At 34.3% G+C, this 23,896-nt stretch overlaps 1 protein-coding gene across 9 annotated transcripts in view; it reads left to right on the top strand.

Moving 5' to 3' along the window:
- RALYL (RALY RNA binding protein like) overlaps positions 1-23,896 on the top strand; it is a 610,187-nt gene that overhangs the window by 1,110 nt on the left and 585,181 nt on the right. The window contains exon 1 of one of the 9 annotated variants that reach the window (XM_054692164.1): positions 266-286. The exons of 6 other annotated variants lie outside the window; for them this stretch is intronic. The gene's annotated coding sequence lies outside the window, so the exon portion shown is untranslated. Of the gene's footprint in view, positions 1-265; positions 287-20,614; positions 20,714-23,896 lie in introns of those variants that run through there. 2 more of the 9 variants (XM_054692161.1, XM_054692157.1) reach the window with 2 other exon arrangements.

Genomic DNA, 23,896 nt, shown 5'->3' with positions numbered 1-23,896 from the left:
GTGCGCGCGCGTGTGTGCATGTGTGTGCGCGTGTGTGCTTGAGCGTGTGTGTTTGTGTGTGTGTGTGCGCGCGCGCGCGCGCGCCTCTGGGCAGTGTCCGAGCCCGCGGTGGGGAAAGCGGCGCCGAGAGCCAGGGAAAGCCAAATTCCGTCCCTAGCCTGGGGATCGGTTTTTGGATGTGCGCAAAATACAATCCCTCCCTCGGCTGCGCCCAGGTTGGATCCGCGGCGGGCGGCGTCTGCGCCGCAGGCGGCGCCGGCCGGGGACGCGGCAGCCGGCGGGCCCTGTAAGTTCTCCGAGGGCCACTTGCAGAGCAGAGCAGGAGGGGCGAGGGCCAAGAATGTGGCGGGGCCTGGCCAGAGCGGCCCCTGGGAGCCACCAGGAGAGGAGGGAAGAAGAGGCAGGGGCTGCATCTTCTGGAGGGGCTGGCGCCTGGCCAGCGGGCCGGGAGCTCGAGACATTTGCAGGTCCCTAGGATGGCACCAGCCCCCGCACGCTCAACTCCTGCTCCTCCTCTTTGCTTTGAGTAAAGGGCGCAGAGGGTCTTCCCCAGCTTGTCTTGCTTGGTTTTGTTTCCTCAGAGGTGCCGCCTTTGGATCTTTCTCTTCCCTGCCGTGTTGCCTTGGTTTTAAGAGCTTGTTGGCATCTTCCAGGGAATGGGGATACAGTTACTTTCTGTGATGGTCAGATGGGTTTAATGTTGAGGAAGAAAGTGTTTGCTTTAATGAGACTAAACTCCTAAGGTGCAAAACAGCCGTTTCTTTGAGTTTTAAAGGGACAGCATTTTCCCTCTTTTAAACCACCTGATAGTGGTACCAAAGGTTTTCTCTTGAGAACTAGGCACAAGACAGGGTAGGGGTTGTTGATGGTGATGATTGATTTTGTTGTGCTGGTGGCATTATAGTACTCAGCGTTGAATCTATTTTATGAATTGGTTTTTATCCTTGCTCTGTTGTTTCCAGTGTAATCTAACACTACTTTTTGGAGATGTACCAGGTGGTGATAATAAGCCTTTTCTGTACATAACACAGTGACAGCATCTGCTGGAAAACTTGCTGTGCAAATACATTTCGTGCATTTTAAATCTTAAGATCTGCAGGTAAATATCATTTAAATTATTTGATTTTGCAGCTTTCTTAATTGAAAAGTTTAATCTTAAATTTATCATGCACATATGCTTTGACTTTTGTCAAAATAAATAGAAAGCAAATGAAATAACTTTTTACCTCTCAGATTAAGTTTTCTCCTAGGTTATCTGTACACATAAAAAGTAATTCCAACACAGAGAAAGGCCCATAACAAATGGCTTTTTCAAGCAAATGTTTCTTTAAATTTGTAATCTCAGTTTGTGGAATAAAAGTTTTATCCTTTTATTTCTTTGCTTTTTCTGGTGAATGAATTAGCAGTGCAAATGATCATTTATCTGTAGGTTAAAATTTATAGCAAAATCTAGACAACAATATAGATTTTTTTTTTACTCAGTGCAGTCTTTCATTCCAGGGTCTGTGGAAGTTGAAGTGAGTTATTTTTGTAGTCAGGGTAGTGATCCTCTGTTAAGAAAGTTCTGTTACATTTATGTAAGGATGGTTTATCTTCTCTCTATGGACTATCAGACTTGATACCATGAAGGGTATAGTTCGAAGATTTGACAAAATATATGCTATTAAACCTTAAATTTTTACTTTTGGGGGGTACATTACTAAAATGTAGTCTTTCATACGGTTTAAATAGCTAACAAACATTAGAAAGCAACTTGCAACATTCTGTGTTTTTTTGTCATAATAATATACATAAGTAGAAATGCTCATTTACTTAGAAATGCAATATGATACTTGTGTATAATAGTTCCTTGATAATTGTAAACACTGCAGTTCTTTTAAAAGAGAAAGACAGTGAGGGGGAATAAACTTGAATAATCAAAGTAGAATTTTCATTAATAGGACTGCTGGTGCCTAAGTTAGAGGTAGTTTGTGTTTTAAGGTTAGGGGCAAACACAAGCTATATTTTATGATGTTTCCAGATGAGATTGTAATCATAATGATGGGGGGAAGTAAGATATTTAATGTGGCAGCAAATCTGTAGTTGGCATTGAATCCTGCAAATAAAGATTATGCTACCATCCTTTAGTCATCTTAAGGTTTCAATTTAATATTCATTGTTCATTATGTTATATACTTAGTTTTAATCTACCCTCAAATTTTGCAAATTTCCTCCTTGGTGGATCCTTTTGGGAATTTTCCAACTCCTGAAACCAGTCACCAATTTTGCATCTTTGTGGTTTAAAATGTTGCAGTGTGGTATCCTTGTGTTAGCACCGCCTACTGGTTTCTCATGGAAAAAATAAAATTGTTGCATTCAGAAAACATCCCACTTTTAGATTCTGATTACTCTAGTCATATAAATTATTTTTAACTGTTTACCGAAAGAAACAAAAAAATATTTTGCAGGAGGAGAGTTCTTGGGAGGTAACCCTGGGAACAGAGGGAAAGAAAACACTCATAAATGAATTTGATTGCAGAACCACTAACTCACCTTAAGTATTTTATTATCTTAGTTTTGACAAAGAAATCATCACAAACTTAAAACAGCTTGTGAAATTTTCTAGAACTTTTCTTTTTACTTTTTATTATGCACATTTCATTGCAAAGAAAAGTCACTAACCTAGTGCAGTAAACTTCCCCCTCCACCAATCTTCAAAATTACAAGCCTAGAACCAGTCTTTTTTCTTTCATTTTTTAAAATATAATTATTTTAGCTGAGGTAATATCAGGGCGCCCCCCTCAGGTATTATCACCATAGTGCACCCACCACCAACTCACCCATATTCTTTTGCCTTAGACCATTGCCCTTCCTTCTCTCTTTGTTCTTTGCCATCTCCCACCACCCACCTTGGTATTTCAGTTCTGTAGTCAGCTATCAAGGGTTAGTTTTTCAGTTCATCTTTGTCTGACTATTAATTTATTTACTTTATATTCCACATGTAAGTGATGCCATTCAGTATTTATATCGTTCTCCTTTTGACTTATTTCACTTAGCATTATCCTTTCAAGCTCCATTCATATTGCTGCCAACAGCATGAGTTTTTTGTTTTGTTTTGTTTTGTTTTTGATCGCTGAGTAATTTCTAGAACTTTCAAAGGGCCAAAATTTGGACATTTTGAAAAATCCTGAATTACTGAATTAATTTTACAGTTTCTGTCCCAGCCTTGAACATTGTAAAGAAAGAAAACAAACACTATTTGAATTCAATTTTGAGTGTGTGATCTGTTAAACAACTTTTAAATGAAATAGTCATCATTAAAAATAAACATTTAATTATTTCTTATATTTATTCTTATATGGTCATAAGTAATCAACCCACTGATTTCTTTCTTAGTGTGCATCAAGAAGTCACACTATAATGGTGTGATATAGAAGGGAGAAAAATTTCAAATACATGTTATTAAAGGCACTCATTTATACTCAGCTATAGAAAGATATTGCTTTTTAAAAAACTAGTTAGTTTATCTTCTCTAATTTTTAATGAAAAGCTAATGGTTAAAAGAGATACTATATTTAAGTAAAGAAATTATGCTTTTAGAATATAAAGAATAGTGAAATGAAAAATAATGCACATACATTTCATATACAAAAAAAAATTGTTTTCCAACTTGTATTCTTGAAAGTTTTCCACTTGAAAGTGTAGTCATGCTTTGTTTACTGTTTATTGATATTGTAAGTAACTAATGATACAGCACATCAAATCAAACTCTACACTGGAAGTAGAAGTGAAATGGTTATTTGGGATTGTTTACATGGTAACAAGGAAATTGAAGAAAATATTTTAATTTTAAATAATTCTCTCTGATTTTTGAAATCCTTTATTTTAAAATAGTGATTAGTTCCTACTTTTAAAAAGTTATTTCTTCACATCATTTATTAGATTGCCATCAAAAAATTCTAAGCTAATGATAAATTTTAATTTTTAGTCTTAATAGACCTCAGGAATGGATATAAAAATAATTTTCTTCACAGATGTGAAGTTTTTTTTTCTTATATCATTATTATTATCTGTTGCATCTAGTAGCTTGCATAAAAATCCCTTGTCATACAGTAGTATAATTTTAAGAAATAAATTTCGCTTCAGTAATAGTGGCAAGATAAACTTTCATATTAGTGAACAATGAAGAAAATTTGTTTAAGTATACCATGATTTTAACAATAATAATTGTCAAATAATTAAATAAAATTTAATAGATGATGTCTGAATATATTAAAAAGCAATTATATATTTAATGAGTGCTATATAAATATATTTTCCATAACTTTTTAAAATTAAATTTAGACCTACAGGAAAAAATATATATATCTTGAACCCAGCTATTGCCAATTTATAGTAGATTGGCTTATTTCATAAATTTTGGATTTTCAAAAAAATAATGGGGATTTTTTTTGTTCATTTATTTGATTTATTTTAAGTATCAAGTTTACATTTTGGAAAATTGATTTTATGTTTTTCTAATTCTCCATGAATTTAAATATTTTTGTTTGTTTTGCATCATCTTACTGTTTTTATGAGACCAAGTCCTGGAAAATATAAAGGTGTTGATTTAATTTTTCTATCTATTCCTGGCCACTGAGAGGGCAGTGGGAGAACTTCAGTTATTGTTGAGGATAAATGTCTTCTGAACTGTCCTTGGAGACTCCTCAGCTGAGATCAAGACTACAAGATTTATTTCTTTGGCCATGTATAAATCTAAATGGAGAGGAGAATTATAGTGGAGAACATGGGGACCTTGCCCTGTTTTATTGAAAGATGCAATGGAGTACATCACCTAAGCACCTTCATACTAAAGAAAAACTGGAGATTTCATTTGCTTAAGAATTTCATAAATTTACTTTTAAATTATCAATTAATTTTTTTGCTTAGAATAATATAGTTGAATATTTTAATAAATTTTAGATGTATAAATTAATTGCATTCCTACATAATCCATGTATTTGGAAGAAATATTTATACACATTTTGGTAGCCATATGTTAAATTGTAACAGGAGCAACATATTCTTCAGTCAGTCTGGAAATTGTTAACAGGCTAACATAGGGACATACTATTTTTTCATTAAGTGAAGATGAGAGGAAAAGAAAAGGAGGACTAACATTTATTGATGTACCAAGTAAGTACACTTTCATGTGTACTGCCTGTTGCTTTGCAACCTTGGAGTTTCCTGGGTGAAATTTGAAACTGGCTTCTCAAACAGAGGGCAGGGAGTGAGAAGAAGAGAGGCAGACCAGATTGGTAGATGGTAGTTTTAATTAGCAAGGGAATTTGCATAATGGGTAGGCACAAGATCTGTGGATTTACATATCCACCCACTGGAATACTGAATTTATCTGGAGGCTCTAACAGGGTTCCATCATGTCTGTAATCCAGATGGTCTCTACAACACATTACTGTTTCAGGGCTGTGTCCTTGAAGTGACTTCTAGTGTAGTAACAGTGGGTGAGATGTGCATTTAAAGGACAGAGAAGGGGCAAGAAGCCCTGATTGCCCAGGTCTAGTTGTGAGGGTCAAAAACCTCCACCAACACTCTATGAGAAGATGGTATCGTCTTTATATTTTTGAGCAGTCTGAAACTTGGAGAGACATAACTTGTTCAGGTTCCACAAGTAGTAAAGGGACAAACAATACAAATATCTGAATTGATACCTTATCTCCCTCATTCTGTATTGGGATGTTGCATTTCTGAAAAGGAAATTTTTTTGATTATTTTATTTTATTTAACTTAATCTAAAACAACTGTTATGTTTATTTTCTTGGCACATTATTTTAAATGACTTATCATTTGGTAAGTTTTCTCTACTGAGTGAGGTTGACAGAAATAACAGAAAAATGTGGCATTTACACTCTGACTGGTCTTGTAGGGAGCTTCAACTAATCATGCCATTATAAATCTTTCCAAGACTAATGGACTTTTTGAAGACAGCCCAATACATGCCATTTGTGAGGGGACACTAGTTCTCTGTGGTTGGGATGAAATAGATGGTTCAGTGTCTGTTGCAACTGAAGAACACCTGGGAAAATTACTCAACAAATATTTACTTACTAAGTACAAAATGTAATCTCTTCTCTTGAAGCTTTTGCACCATGATGTGAAAAATTAGTCTTTAGCACATGGAAAACTGAACAGCCAATTCTTTCATAACATAACAAGTCTATAAATATAGGTGTCTCCTCTGTCTACCAACATCTCACTGTCAACATCATCTCCACCTCAAATTTCAATGTTACACATATTTGGATGTGACATTTTTTTCAAGCTCATTTTATCTGTTTGTTAATCACATAAAACACATATAACTACAAGATGTTATTTTAGGATGCTATTTTTATTTGCCTCTTCAGATGTGTGGAAAAATCTTCCATTACTAAATAGTTTCCTTGGAACTTGAAAAGTGAATATTTTTCAATAAAGAATGAGAAACATAAACCACAGAATGGTTTATGTTAATGATTTATGTGAATGAGACAGTGTGAATGAACACGATGAAGTGGATTTCAAATATGATCGTAATTCCATAAGTCATAAAATCAGTGGATTTGGAGACCAAAGTATAGAGAGCATGACAGTTGCTTTTGAGAATAAAGTGTGCATATCTGAAAAATTAGTTGTATAAAGCAAAACAAGAGAAAATAAAACTAGAGAATAACCTGATTTGGTTGGGGTTGAAGAATTGTTCAGTTTGGGATGTGTCACCAATTTGAAGTTCCAACATAAAGTCCTGGAATAAAATGACAGATTTGTGGTTGAAATCCAGTTCTAGAGCTGGAAAACAAAATGAAAGCTTGAAAACAATATCACAATATCATCTTGTAGAATTCTAGGAGGGAATTACTATGCAAAGGCAAACATTTGGAAACACCTGCTTTTCTTTCTGAGTAAATATAAAAGATCAGGAAAACCCGAAGCTTAGTGTGTGTGTGAAGAAAGTTTTGTTCAACAGAGCTAAAGCTGCATAGGTTTAAAAGAGGATGAGACTTGAGGAAAAGTCCTTGAGTATGTTTAAAATCTATAAAAAAACCCTTTTTTTAAGAAAAAGAAAATGAATGAGACAGATTAGACTAAATGAAAAGAGTTCATGATCCCAGGATTGTTTTTGTCACGTGTCTCTGAGTGTGTGTGTATTTAACATGATCTCTTGTAACTTGGTAAATTGGTTGTAAGCTACATGTAGAAAATTAAAAAAAAAAAATGAATACCCAGAATAATTCTGATAAAAACAAATAGGTGGTCAATCTATCAGATATTAAAATATATTATTAAGCTTTTTAAAATAAAGATATTTATTTTTGATATGTTATAGGAAAAACCTAGGTACCTAATGACAGATAAATGGATTAAGAAGATCTTATATGTGCACAGTGGAGTATACTCAGCTATAAAAAGAGATGAAATCTTGCCATTTGTGGCAACATGTATGAAATTGGAGGGGATTATGTTAAGTAAAATAAGTCAGAGAAGAAAAGACAAATACCAGATAATTTCACTCATGTGTGGGATATAAGGAAACAAATTAAAGGAACAAACAAACTAAAAAAACCAAAACAATCCCTAGAAATCTGTCTGCTGAATGGAGAATATTGGAGGGAAAGGGTGGAGGTGGGGAGCAAAGGGGGCCCAATGGACTATAGTGGAAGATCATGGGTGCTTTGTTGATGGGAGAGGTAGGATGACACACACCTGAAAAGGTGTGAACTTATATCCCTAAATAGTATGCAGTTTTGTAAAGCAATGTTACCTCAAAAAATTTAGAAAATGGTTAAGATAAATATACTTACTAGCTGTGTCTTCTAAAAAGACTTCCAACCTTCCACGATTTATGGCTTCTAAATACTCTTTCTTCTCAAGGGGACAGAGCCTTTTAGAGAATTGGCTCATTCTGAATCTGGGAAGAAAAATTATAAAGATGAGCCTGAGATATTTCATTTTGCTAGGAAGTAAGGGATTGCCCAATGACAAATAAGTTTGCGTCAACCTTATTTGTAAACTAACTGTAAACAGAAGTCACTTGAAGGGCCTCCCAGTTGCTAAATTCATATCAATGAGAACATCCAGTAACTATAACAATATATACAAAACATTGAAAAAAGTAAAACATGTATGTTCATACTGATACTCCAAATGAAAAATATAGAAAGATCCATTTTGATAATTATCAAGTTGAAAGAACTAAACGGTTAGCCTGATTTGTACAAGAACTCTTCTAGTCATAGGAATAGCTCTTGTTTACAAAATAATGTGAATTCATAAATACAAAAAAATGTTAGAATGAGAAAATTACTTTTTATAACTGAGTGAAACAAGCAATTCAGGCAAGAGTGAGTAATGGGTACTAAACCATTAGTTAAAAGTGTTTTGGGTAATAGCATAGTTTCATGGTGCTCAAGTATTACAACCTCTTAGATAACTCAGTGATGAAACCCAGCATCCCTAATAGATAATTTGATACCACAAGCTCCTGATAGATGCAATATGAAGTCTCTGGCACCATTTGTGAAATATTTCTCTTATATTGTGTAAGCTGAATCTAACAAAACCAATTTAGACTCAACTACTATTTTATGGAAAACATATAGGAAATGAACAACATGTTAATTAAACTCATGAAGAAATAATCAGACAAATTCACAGTATTTTTCACTAAAGTTGTCAGACATCATGTCTACATCCTAATATTACATGAATCTTTGTAAAAGCTGTGTAAAGAAAATCAAGATTCGCTACTAATTTTTGAATCCAGGAAGTGGCTACAGATTTCATTGCATTATTTCAAATTGTAAGTTTGAATTTTCTCAGAAAAAGAAATGCTGGAAAGTCAATTAATTGTTAGAGTGAAAAATATACATATTAAGGTTAAATGGAAGCAAAAGTCTAATTGCCATTTTTAAAATCTTGCGGGGTCTGGAAGATGTGAAGACAGGTAGTTTATTTTTTTTTTATTTTTTTTTTAATATTCAGTTTAAATGATCTGTTCATTTAAATCTAAGTCTCTTCCATTTACCCAAGTCAAAATTCTGCCTTATACAAACAACACTCTGTTGTAGTACTGAGTGGGGTTCTCATAGAGGTACTTTGGGGTGCTTCTCAGGAAGTACTCTTGGCCTGCTTATACTGATCTACCCACTTTTAAAGCAAGCCTGAAGAGCTAATGCTCCCAAAGAATCCCCAATGGCCATTTCCAGAAGAGGGGCTGGTGCTAAGCACCCCAACTTCCCCTGGATGTGACTCTCTGAAGCTGATTCCATGTACCTCCAGATTCCCCTCAGCACCAAATACCACCCGTGAAGACAGGTAGTTTAATGTTAAATTGTGGGAATAAAATATTACTCAAGGGATCAGTATTATTGAACAAAGGATAAATTTTTAAACCAGAATAAAGACAATCTAAATGCATATTTAATATTTTCAAAATTCCCTTCGAAGGGGAAGGAAGGTAATTTTCTGAAGCAAGTTTTAGAATGTTCTAGAAAGGTCAGTGGGCTTAGTAATACCACAAAAAGAGGCTCAGCACATCTTAGAAGAAAAATTGAATGAGTTCATTAGTTAACTAAATTCATTTGTTCAGACCTACTCTGCAGGATAGGGACTCAGTGGTAAATAAGCCTAATAAAGACCCTGCCTTCACTATCATTTAATAGTGACACTTAGGCAAGTGCAAAGTCATAGATTGAGATGAACCGATATAGGGATAAGGGCCTGGGGAATGTCTCCAAAAATATGCAAGAGGTCTATAAAAAGATTCTAAAACCATAAGGAGGAAATTGGCAAAATTAATAATTTGTTGTTTTTCGTCAACCTAATTCCATTACTTTCTCTAGTAACACTTAAAATGTGCATGGGTCAAGCAAAGTCTTAAGTTACTTGATCAGGTGAATAGCAATGCATGCATAATGTAAAACAAAGAGCTGGGCTTTCTAGAGGTTGTAAAAAAGACTGCCCATAAATATGGGCTGGGAAAGAAGGCAAGGCAGCTCCAGGAGATGAATCGACTAAAAATTGATAAGAGTTGAGGGTCCGAAGGTTGGGAAGGAAAATATTAACAGGTTCAAGATTTTTAATAGAATCAGAGACATGCAAAGCTGTATGGATGGTTTTGGCTGGGAGAATATTGCATTTCCATACTTTGAATGTGGAACAGTGTCAAATAATGAACACATTTCAGGGCTTGGGAAGGCAGATGCTGCTGATGTTGAAAAGTTAAAGTGTGCATTAAGGCTGGTTATTAAAGGTATAATGTAGAGAAATAAGATGTTTTAAATCCATAGGTGGATGACAGGTGGGAGAAAGTTGGAAAGGAAAACTTTAGACTATTCTCAAAGTACCAATGACAATTCTGGAATTTTATAATTAACTGATACCATAAGGGATTTTTTTTTAAATTTGTTATATTTAGGATTTTAATCTTTTCTTTTGAAACATGATAAGAGATGCCAATAAGTAATGTATGTATTTATCTTGTTGATTAAAATTTTCAGGCAATACAAAATTAAATTCTGCATACTGTATATTTCAACCCAAACTTGTTTTACAAGGAAGTCACTGATCAAAACCAGGGAAAATAATATAACATTGGTTTTTAATATAACCAAACTTTAAAATTTAAAAGGTCACATAGTGCTAACATATTTTATTATATATTTCCAAGATATTTTCAGAAGTCCATGTATTAGGTAAACAGACAGTAGTGATCATTAGTACCACTACTATTGTAGCTGCTAATATCTCATTCCATTTATCGATAATCCTTTGTGGACCAGGCCAACTCTAAATGCTTAGTCATATTATTCCTCATCTTTGTAACAACCTGTAAGAGTAGATTTTAATCCAGATTATAGTCATTTGCAGGAGAATATTAAGGATCAAGCATGTGAATTGTCAGTGTCTCAGTGCTATTAAATAACTGAGTAAAGATATGAACCCAAGAATTTTTGGCTCCACAACTTAAGTATACACCAATATGTTTTATTTAAAAGGTGAGGAAAAAGATACATTAATTTGTACATCTATAAGTCAGGGACGTTTGTCTAATAAAATAGGCACACTCACAATAGCTCCCTTTGCATGGAAGATTTAAAAACTCACACTGCTTTCATATATAACTATTCTGCGATGGGTTCCAATTCTTGTTCTTCTCAAGGATTTTCCATAGAGGTGTTCCTGTTCTGGGAAAAACTGATGATATTTGGAACACTTGTTTGGACATTCGGCCAATATTAATAATATTTGTTGGGGGTCTACTATCCCTAAGTCACTGTGTTTTAGGAGATTGAAAAACAAAGCGAGACATTGGGCCTGTCTTCATGAGTTGTCATTTTTTTCTCAGGGAAGGAAATGGTGCATTTGAGAAGTGACAATATGTAAAGTCACCAGAATATGAAAAGTCGAGGTGGTTATTCTTGGTTACTTAGGACAGAAAAGACTTGAAACATTTGGAATGCAATGCCTCTTGCCCTCTGCTCCAGTGACTTGGTTGAGCTCCTGGGTTTGAGATACTTATTTACTGTCTCCATTGCATTCCAAAGTCAGCAATATATGAATGTATAAGGGAGAATGTATGGAAGGAAAGGTAAAAGGGCCAAGGAAGAGCGCAGAAGCAACAAAAAGATTTTGAAAGGACAGATAAATCTTTGAGGGAAAAAAAAGAATTCAAAAGTAAAGAGACATAATGTGAGAGTATGGCTGTATTCATAAACACTTAATACTTTAAAATAGAATTCATTATTTGGAAAAATGAATTGTGTTTTGGATTATACTGAGATTTCTCAAAATTTCCATTAAAGTTATCTATTAGAAACTTTTTAAAAAAGATTTATTTATTTATGCATACAAGAACTGGGGTTTAGGCCAGAGGTATGGGAGGTGAAAGGATTCACCAAAGACAGAGTGGGGAGTAGAACAGGAGTAAAATACACTGCTGAGGGGAGCAGCGGGCGAGACAGGAAAGGTCTGCTGCGCCATGTGGGTTAGCTCCCTGGCTGGGGATCGAACTCATGCTATAATGGCTGGCAGTAGCATGAGAGTGCTGTCTTTAACCCCTGTGCCACCAGGGAGGCCCTTTATTAGAATCTTTTAAAGTGAATTCAGAAATACTTACGCTTTTAGATTTGTTTAGATGGACAGCAATAATTTTTGTCAATAATTTAGGTTAGTCAATTAGTGGCATAACAATATTTTTGGTTTTATTTTCTGAACCCATTCCATCTTGGCTGCAATTTAGTTTCTGAATTGCCACGTCTTGTCTTCCCACTGCAAACCTCTCCCCTGACATTTTCATAATTCTGGAGGAATAAAAAAGCTAAAAAGATAAGGTAGAAGAGAAGAGAGGTAAATAGACAACAGCAGTGACAAAACATTCTCTAGAAAAACATTCTCTTGAGGAAAAAAGTATAATGCAAGCCACAAAGCAGGTCACCTCATGAAATTAATTTTATATTTTACATAACCCAGTCTACCAAAATTATTCCAACATGTAATCAATATAAAATTATTTCTAAAATATTATACATTTTTTCAGTACTATGCTTTGGAAATCCAGCTTGTATTTTATGTGTCCAGCATAGAGCTTGTCACACAGTTCAAAGCTCAATTGGCATCAACCTCTTGACTACCACACAGAATAGTGTGCATCTACAGGTTCAGAATTATCAGCACTATGTCATGTTTTTAAATTCTTTTTGGCATCTTATTCTTTACCAAGGATTAGCCAAGATATATTTCTGAAATACCTTCCGATTGTCTCAATTTTAGCTTTCGCTTTTTATTAAGGATCTAAACTGACATCTATTGAAGTTCATTTTTGCTAAAAAGAGATCCCCAAATATGGTCAGTTTCCTAAGAAATATTAACAGTTGTCTGGTAAATGATTCTTGAAAATTCATTTTTTTACCATTTTGTAAGTCATGAGGTATTATATAGTGTATGAGAATTGAACTCACAATGTAGAAGGGCAGATGGTGATAAATTTTGTAACAGGTTATAAAAATAAAATTCAGTATTACAATGGTATCTTCTTTTGTATTAAATCAGAAAATACATTTTCCTATGTAATTCCACTCACAAAATATGACTTACAATAAAGTGAATAAAATTGAACCAATTTTTTATAACTATGTAAGATGATGTATTAATTGAAAGGAACATCTCAGGTTTATAGAGTATTACAGTTCGTAGTTTCCAAGATAAAAGTGACTTAGTATCTTTGCTTAAAACTGAGGAAAGATGAGCTTTGAAATTTCATACATTAGCTTTCATTATTTGCTGTTTCAGAGCTAAGCATATGTCAGCAATCCCTGAACAGGTCTTTCAATATGTGAGTAGTAAGGGGAATTTGACCTTGTGAGTGTGTGTCAAAGTGTGGGAGTAAGTGGGGGAGGGAATTAATTGCTAATGAAGAAAGAGCTTTATGAAATTGTACTAGTCGCCATACTGAATCAAATCAAAGGAGTAGTTCTCATTCTTTTTTGTATATCAATTTGATACTGTGTCTCTTTATCACTAAAAGATGCATGACATTAAATTTGAATAAATTTTACTAGGAGATGCGCTTCCTGTTTTTGATAACCATGAAGAGAGTTGGAAATATTCAAAGCTTGTTATTTCCAGATTTTGTGTTTTGATGAAATGTGCTATGTTTAGATGTTTATATAGCTAATTTATTTCAAAGTATCAGTGACTTGTGTTTCCCCTTCATATAAGAAATACTATTGCAAACTTTTCAAGTGAGTATTATTTCAAGTGAGTATTGGTTTATCTATCAGATTTTAGGGTAGTTGATTATTCCTTAGTTCCTTTTTATCTTTGTCAGGTAAAGGAGAAGTAGTTTAATATATTTACAAAGTATTGAAATTCCACAATCTTGGATTAGGTTTATAGCATACCCGGGAGGAAAGATAACTTTGGATTTGTTACAGGTAAGAATAAATTAACTGGCTTTATAGCTTCCTTTCATGTAAGGGTCGGGAAGTTTGACATAGAATATTATTTATTCTGGATATCCAGATATAACTAAATAGCTAAATGCATGGTTTTTTTTGTTTGTTTGTTTTTAAGATTTATTTATTTATTTATTTATACAAGCACTGGGTACAGTCAGAAGCATGGGGGGGTGAGAGAATTCACCAGAGCCAGAGCAGGGAACAGAACAGGCAGACTGACGAAATCACTGTTGAGGGGAGCAGCAGGCATGGCAGGAGAGGTCTGCGCGCCATGTGGGACCCTCGCCGGTGGCTGAGAATTGAACTGGCGCTGCAGAGGCTGCGGGCCACTTTGCAGCCCAGCGCTCAACTGCTGCGCCACTGGGGAGGCCCGCTAAATGCATGTTTACTAAAAAATTTAAAAAATTCAAAAAATTAAAGATCTACTGCTATTATGACAGTGTTAGAATTTTAATCACATATTAGTGAAATTAAGAATCACATATCCCTCTTTATATGTATTATTTGAACTACATTAGTTCAGTTTTTGTTTAAGTAATGAATGATGCAACTTATAATACATACTTGTAATTATGTGCTGCATTATAGATTATATGTAAAAATGACATAAAATGTGCAAGTGTAACATACATGTTGTCAGAACTTTTCCCTACTTAATATACTTTTAATTCAGTCTTTAACTGTTTTATTGCAACTTAAATTTAATGACCTAAAGGTATTCAATTGTAGTAATATAGAGCTAACTATTCACTTAATGTCCAAAGAAGCAATTTGTCTCCCCATCCAACTTTGGTAAAAAAACTGGTTTGGACTTAGAGATGATATGAAAAATAATTTCATGTTATATGATAATATTGAAAGTATTTTCAGAAGCAGCATTTGCAAGCCTTTCATGAAGACTTTAGAATTTGACGTCTAGGAAACATGCTTTGCACTTGGATTTTGTAGACTTTTCCCCTTGCATAGGCAATGACATTGTGAACTGAGTTACAATAATTGCCGAACATTTTGAATGTAAGTTTAAAATATAATTTCTTAATCTGTTCACCACATATATTAAATCTGGAGTCTTAAGTACGATGGTTGTTTAATAGCACAAATGTTGACACTTTTTTAGTAATATATCACTCATGAATATGGCTATTTGCAACATAAACATAAAAACAGCATTACATGAGAAAGGAGTAGAGATAGCAGTGCCTTTTGGAGATACTGCAGTTTTTTCCAACAGGGCAACAAAGAAATGCTAATTGTTTGCAGAAAGAAACAAATAGAAATGAGAAGGATGCTTATGGCATTTACTATTTAACACATAGGCAAATTGGGTTTCTAACCTGCCATAAAACAGTGCCTGGTGCTGTGAATATCTTTTAGAGAAGAGAATCTCTATGTGATAATCCTCCTTCTGAGTCCTTCAGTATTGTCAGGATGAATAGAGAAAGAACCATTTAGTGTACTGCAGTTTTGGTATTGGTATATTGTATGAATCACAATAGAATTCTGGAAATTTGGGGGAAAAAAATGATTATTTTCCAAGAAGATTATTCTACATTGATCTTAATGGAAAATTTCAAATGCTTTTATTTACTTATAGTTTAACTAGGATTTTCTCCCATCACATTATTAATAAAAAATAGTCGTACTCAAAATAAAGTCTCTGGCCTATCAGTTGCTAGTTTGAGACAAGAAATTGAGACTTCCATAGCAATTTTGCAAAATAAATTCATGCTTCATGTTATGACTTTTTGCTTTCCTTTCATTTTCCTGGTAATTTATTTTAGTGTATATTTTAATATACTGGTTTATGATTGGTTGGAAATGAAAGAAAAATCATTCACAAATTGCTTGAGAAGCATGGGTACAAAACATAACACATTATACTTACACAACTTACACAATTTTAGTCTTTCTAAATGATATGCATCTTAAACAGAGACTATAAAATTCACTCACTAATTTGCTCACTCATTCATTCATTCATTCGAAAAATTTAATTAAGAGTTAGCTACTGTTAGAATGAGGAAAATATTGTCCAATTCACAATGAGCTAACAATTTTCCAGAGTGTCTTTTTATATGGGAGTGGTTGCCCCAGTGTCTATAGATTCAAATAAACATTCCTGGAATTTAGCTGATTATTTAAGTAAAGGTGTATGTGTGTTCATGTGTGTGTATTTATATATGTGCAGTGTATGTACTTAAAAAATTTTGTTTTTTAAACTTCTGGCATTATATATGACCTGTCTAAAATTTCAAAGTATTTATCTTAGGCAAATCATATTGAATTATTCTTATAGTTTAGTAATTCTGAATAAAGGCACAAAGACATCATGTAGAGAACAATATTCTCAGCAGTTCACCCAAAAGGCCAGAGCAAATATCAGAATCATCTATTGATAGAAATCCAGCCACAACCCTGAATGTAAAGAGGAACACAAAAGTAGGAATAAGATTTTTTTTTTCATTTCTACAAAGATCATACTTATTTTGACTCATTCAGTTTATGTTGAATGCATATAAATTTGCATTGTAGCTATGCATGTTCTTACTGACTACAGGTTCTGCAAGTAGTTTTAACATATCCCTGGTCAAAATAAATTTTGACTAAATCAAGTCATTTAGCTTTGTTTTTCTAATTGTTGTCTGTATTTACAAAAATGTCATCTCATTATACTATACTCCCCTAAATACCACTGTGATGTTTTACTTTTTTATAGTATCTAGTGAATCCTTAAAAGCATCATTCATCGTTTTGGGGCATGCCATATGTTCAGCTACTGTTTCAAATTTCTTTATAAAGCTTTTGTACTTGCTTCTATAATCATTTCCTAAAATAATTTACTCTGTAGATATAAATTTTTGTAAGCAAGGAGAGTGTTCAGTATTACTAGCTTTAAAAAATAATATGTAAGTTACTTGAATTCTTACCATGAACTAGGCATACAAAATGTGCCTCACTTTTCAGGTCTATTATTTTTATTCCTGTTTTATAGATGATGGACTGGAGGATCAGTATGATTAAGTTACTTGTTCAAGGTAACAGGGTTAGTAATATGATCCCTTGTTTTAGTCTGTTCAGACTGCTGTAGCAGAATACTGTAGACTCAGTAGCTTATAAAGAACAGAAATATATTTTTCATAATTCTGAGGGCTGGGAAGTCCAAGATGATGTCATCAGCAGATACAGTGTCTGATAAAAGCCTGCTTTCTGGTTTGCAGAAGTTGTCTTTATGTTGCATCCTCATGTGGCAATAGGGAAGAAATAAGCTCTCTAGGGTCACTTTCGTAAGGGCTCTTCCCATTCATGAGGATTCACCCTCATGAACTAAACCATCCCCCAAAGGCCACACATGCTATTGCTATTACTTTTGGGTTAAAATATTAACATATTGATTTGGTGGGGGGTGGCACACAGACATTCAGTCTGTAATATTCTTTCATTGGATGCTGATTATTTTCTGTGCCTAACAGAATACATGTTGACACTTAATGTCTTCAAAGCCACTGGCTGCAAATGATGTATGTTAGTAATAAAAAAAAAAAAGGTAAATCCGTGATTTCATGGTATTTATTTTTGTGCCTGTTTTAAAAACTGTGGTCTGAGAAAGAGCAAAAATAACAAATTAAATGTTCAAATCATTTCAGAAAATAAAAGGTAAGTATAGTAGGTTGCTATGGCGGTCATAACAAAATGCTAAAGACTGGCGGCTTAAACAAATGGAATATATTATATTGTCATTCTGGAGACTAGAACTCTTAAGATTAAGGTGTTGTTTTGAGACCTTTTTTGCTTGGCTTGCAGATGACCACTTTCTCACATGGTCTTTCCTAGATTTGCTCACCTTGTTGGTGTCAGTCTTTTCTCACAAGAAAACTAGTAAATAAGATTAGGGCTAATGTAATTATTTCTTTAAAGGGCCCATTTCTTAACATAGTCATAGGCTGAAGTACTAGGACACTAGGATTTCAACATTTTTGGGTGCCATGATTCAGTCTTTAATACCTGTCAACTATTCTAAGCAAGGTGGAAAATACTAGGGAAATGAATCTAAACTGGTTTTCAAGGAGTCTGCAGTTCTGAATGGGACATGGTACACAGGGGTGAGCTGGATGTATCTCCAATCTTTTTGGTGATGCCTATTTGAGAGGTTGTGAAAATGTTCTTTGCTCAGTCACTCTAAAGCTACTCACTTTAAAAGGTCACTTTTCATAATCAAAAATGTAATTATTCCACCAAGGCTATATACATGAGACACTGGAAAATACTTCAGTTGGAGCACAGGATTAAGGGCTGAAATAGTGGGATAAGCTTTCAATTAGAGGACAGTAAGAATTCAGTTTTTCAAGTGAGGAGTGTAAAATATTAAAATGAGTAACTGATGCTTTGGGGAGAGATCAAGAATAAGGAGAATAAGCTTGGAATTATTTCAAAGAAAGTGATATGTAATAGTTAAAATGAAAACATATGACTGGCAATGAAGAACCATAAGCTGGAAAGAACTCTTATGTAGCATTTATGCCCACTGTTAGTCAGGTAAAGGAATTCAAACCAGTTGGAAAGATTGGATCCTTCTGTGGCAAAATTATCTCTAAGAGACAATTCAAAAACAAGAAGTCTATCAAAGTACAGTGAATCAAAGTAGAGTTCACAGTGTGTATACATACATTTAATTTGTTAAGAGTATTATTGGGAGGGAAGGTTTTGCCCTTTTAGATAGATGAGGGTTCTCTAACTGGTTACCTGAATTCTGATGTTTCTAGACAATCTGAGCAAAACAGATAAAAAGGAGGTGACTTAGTGGGAGGATTATATTGACTGCATGAATTTCTCATCCTTTGGGAGTTATGCAATACCCTGCTTTAATTTTGAATTCGAGTAGCTGTGCATGCAAGTATGTGTGCACACACAACTAAGAATAGAAATAAAGGAAAATATTTAAAAAGATCAACATGACAGGTATTGCTATATCCCATCCCAGCAAAAACTATGCACAGCAGATACTACAGGAGGTTATTTTCTAAGGAGCTATTATCTTTTTGATATTTCCTGACTTCCAACAGATTTGCATGCAGTTTTCAAGACAATATTACTGCTGACTGAACTAAACAACTGCTGGCACATTTGAGTGTCTTTTCATTGGCCACTTTGTGGTCCCAGTTATGAACTCTGTGAAAACCTTTTCATCTCAGTCTGGTGTATTGTAAAAAAAGACATTTATATCAGATACATCTGGACTTATATATTGGCTTTGCATTCTAATTTCTAAAAGCTTCCTTTAGTCACCTGGAACATGGGGATGGCAACATCTAATCCACTGCTGTGGGGATCACCTTTACTAACTGAGCTACCATGATAACAATATTTTTTGGTGAATGGTGACTTTCTTTACTTGCTTGCCTTACATCCAATTTTGAAGCAACTAGAATTAAAAAAAAAATACAGTGTTCTGACAGAATACTTGGGACTCAGATGCTTGGAAATTGATTATAGAGCTTAGAAATATGTATGTTAGAAGATCTCCAGTTTATTTTTAGATGCTATTGTAATGAGAATCAGTGCAATAATCCCATAGGTAAATAAGAAAAAAATAATGTATAATTAGCATGCTGGTGTAGTATTTCTTCACCTTTCCACCCCAACTCTGAGTGCGTGTGTGTGTGTGTGTGTGTGTGTGTGAATATGTGAGTGTTCCAGTACATTTGATTACTTCTAAATAGGCAACTCTCATTTTTTTGTACATGCAACTTCTTTGTGTTTTTCATATTATTTACTTTTGGTTTACAATTTATAGAATGTGATTATGAGCTAGTGCAGTTTTCTCACAGTAAAACCCACATAGGGCAGTTACTGAAAAAGGGTGTGGAATAAGTGTATATTTCTGAAACTGACAAGTTTGGGTTGACCATACAAAATCAGGGTACATAGTCTGTTAGCTTTTAAAAATGAAACTTACTCCTTTATGTGTTATCTAGTTTTAGAGCCTCATTATTATAGTTTGTCATAGATAAACATGTGTGTGTATTCTTATGTCTTCTTAATTTTCAAATTTTAAAAATACTTTTACAGAGGCTTTATACTGACAACTGATAAGCCTTTAAGTCTTGTGCTTACCATTTTGATTACTATTACACAACACATTATAGATTTCTCAAAATAGATATATTGTTAGCAACCTGCTTACATCATCGTGGGTCTCAATAGTGCTGAGTGCTGGGATGAGCTGCTCCTTCTCAGTGGGTCATTCACAAAACAATACCTCATTGTTCTCTAAAAAACACAGGGAGGCAACTGTAACAAAATACACATAAGCAGTTCTTTAAGAGTCCAAATAGAAATGAAGTGTAGATAATCTGTTTTCCTGGATCATTCCCTCTACCACTTTAGAATATGGAGAAATGTTCAAAATATACTGTTTTGTTCTATTTTTGTTCTGTTCACTGAGATAATTCATTTTTTTATTTTTATTTTTTAAAGATTTATTTATTTATTTATACAAGATGCGCAGGAGAGTGAGAGAATTCACCAGAGCCAGAGCAGGGAGCAGAGCAGGCAGAAGGACCGAAGTACACTGCTGAGGGGAGCAGCGGGCAGCAGGAGAGGTCTGCTCGCTATGTGGGACCCTCCCCCGGTGGCCAGGGAGGAGCCGGGGATTGAACCGGCGCTGCAGAGGCTGTGGGCTGCTTCGCAACCTAGTGCTCAACTGCTGCGCTACCGGGGAGGCCCAAGAGATAATTCATTTTGTAAGGTCATGGGCCACTGAAAGTTTATTTTGTAGTTTCATGAACATTTTTTATTATATTTTATTTCATAATCTTAATTCTTTAGATGAAACTGTGCCAGTCATGCTTGTATGAGAGACAGATGCATGTGGTTTATTCATTTCACTCTATTTTGTACATTGTATCAGAATCAGCAATATCATAGTTGATTTTGATGTACCTGAGGTGTGTGTTAGGCATTGATATATGAATGACTAGTATAGTTTCCATGTTCATACAATTTTTATGAGATATATTACAGTTTTGTGTGATGAATTTAAGTGTTGATTTCTTCTTCTTTTTAAAAGATTTATTTATTTATGCATACAAGAACTGGGGTACAGAAGTGTGGGGGGTGAGAGAATTCACCAGAGATAGAGTAGGGTACAGAACAGGCAGACTGACAGAAATACACAGCTGAGGGGAGTAGCGGGCTAGTCAGGAGAAGTCTGCTGCACCATGTGGGTATCTCCCTGGCCGGGGATTGATCTTGTGATGCAGTGGCTGTGGACAGCTTCATAGGTTGTGTCTTAACCCCTTGTGCCACCAGGGAGGCCCAGTGTTGATTTCTTCTTTATTATATGTTATCATTTCATGATTATCAATAAAAATCAGCACCCATCCCCAAATTATAACCATATGCCAGGTCATCTGTAGTCATTGTTTCTGGTATTTACACAATCCCTGAATGGCAGATTTCTTATTAGCTCCAATTTATAGATGATGGAACTTGAAACTTAGGTCGCTTGCCTATGTTACTCGACAAGTGGCCAAGCAGAGATTGGAAAATATGTCTGCTGACATTATGCCTGGCCTTCTGCTCACATACCATATTATTTCATCATCCTAACCACTTCAAGATTGCTGTTACCTAAAGATCATAAGAATTAGAGTTCTGGGAGCCCCACAGCTAGTTCCTTAACAATTCATCTTGATTTGAAATGCACATTTACTAGCTTTCCAGTCACAGCTTGGACTAAGGCCTAAAATGATCTATTGAGTGTTTGGTTGTATAAATGACTGTAGCAACTTGCCCATCTTTTTTACCACGCTACTGAATAGTAATGTAATTAGATCCAGCACTTAGATTTTGCTTCCTCCCATGATGTTTTTATCATTTGGTGATTAGATTACAATGTCAATGATTAGCATGCATAGTTTTCCCGCTCTCAGCAATAAGGAGTGCTCTAGTCCATGTTTAAAGATGGCTGCTGGGTTAATCCACTAACTGTCTGTACCTTGATCCAAAATTATATGCTGATGAATGGTGATGAATTCCATGAAATTCAGGAAACTGTTTTGTTGACTGTAAGCAAAGAGTATTATGATTTTAGGTGGCTGTATATAAATGTTTGGACTCACTCAGAGCCTCTGGAAAGTTTATTTAAAACTATAGAAGAGAGAAAGGATGGCGCCAGAGAAACATTCCTAGGGAAAGTCTATGGAGACTGTATAATAACAATAACAACAGTAATGCTATTATTACAAACTTAATTTGTACTTGGTTATTCTCAAGCAGTTTTCCAAGCACATTGCATGGAGCAGTGCCTTTAATAATCATAATAAGCTGCGAGGAAATTGAAATTTATAAAAGATAGCTCCAGGCAATACAGTAACAAAACCAGGATTACGCACAGGCAGATTATTCCAGATACTATGCCCTTCTTCATCTTCTCTATTTTTGTAGTTGTATTTAGATATCATTAGTATGTAAAATTATATATAGATTTAAGGTATACAACCTGATGCATTGATATGTATACATTGTGAAATAATAACCACAATCAAACTAACATATCTATCACTTTAAGATTCAGTGTCCTTAGCCATTGTGAATTTTGTCTTTTGAAAATCTTCATGTAGATGTAAATGTAGTTCTAAGTATAAAATGCAGATTTAACCTAACAGAGGATTTTTATCACAGACATGAATAATTTTGAATACACATTTTGAATAAAAATGATCATTTCCATCATAGTGTTTCCTGGTAAATAATGAAAGTTAAAATATTTTTATATTATATTTTTAACATGCTACTCTCACTTCTGTCCTGCCATCTTTTGTTTCTTTAAGTTTTATATTTTCAAAACTCTTTTCAATGTGTAAATTGGTGTGATCTTCTTAACTCCTTGGTGTTTTGGGGCAGGTGTTGTTTTATAAATGTGATAATAAAGAAATTAATCACAGAGGCATGTAATGAGTAGCACAAAGTCATCAGCAAGTGAACTTGAGGTTTAGAATGAGAACGTATATTTGATTTCCAAAGAAGCAAAGGCTATTGCGTCATCCAGATATTAATGAAATAGTTTTAGGCTTCAAGGTGTTTGTAGCAATATTTGAAACAAGGTGTTTGTAGCAATATTTGAAACTGTAGGTGGAGTTTGGAGTGCATAAATTAGGTAAAGGAAATGTGAGAACTGTACAAATAGGATATTCCCATTGAAAAATAAGACATAATTTCAGTATTAAAAACACAATCTGAATTTACAAACACAATGTTTAAAATGATCAATATTTCTTAAACTTTTTCTCCAGTCACCTTTTCATATTTTGAAGTAAGCTGTTTTATTGGTGGTTTTTAATCATGAAGAGTTTCATAAAAAGATTTTAATACATAACAAAAATGGCATTTCATTAGTAATTGAATAATATAATACAGTTTTCCATTGACTTCAGTGTACCAAACAAAGCAGATTTCCTTTTAACTTCCAGAAACTATTCTTTATAACATGCCTCAAGAATTACCTGTGTTCCCTCTTCCTTACTTTTCGGATTATTCTCAGAATAGATATGTAATTGACAGCTGTCTTACTGTGTGAAAATAATTTTTCCCTATAATATATTTAAATTGACTTACATTGAAAATATGCATGAGATTCCATTTAAAAGATAACCATTTTTCTTGAATTTATTTTATTTTGAATGACTAGGTTATGTTTTCCCTCAAAAGAAAATTGAGTGTGTGTTGTATATTTCTGGCTCAATATAACAGTAATCAAGATGCTGAAAACATTGACACAAAAATATTTCAACAATCAACTTTCATAAACCCCTATTTCTCATATTCACAATAAATCTCTGGCAAGAATTTCATGGGTCCCATTAATACTACCTGAGAAGTGTAATAATTGCAAGCTTATATTTGGTTTTATCCACAATATTTAT

The sequence above is a fragment of the Talpa occidentalis genome, unplaced genomic scaffold, assembly GCF_014898055.3.
Source record: "Talpa occidentalis isolate TD23 unplaced genomic scaffold, MPIMG_talOcc4v2.1, whole genome shotgun sequence".
NCBI lineage: Eukaryota > Metazoa > Chordata > Mammalia > Eulipotyphla > Talpidae > Talpa > Talpa occidentalis.
Note: the sequence above shows the minus strand (reverse complement) of the source record. Positions and strands in the feature narration are given on the sequence as shown.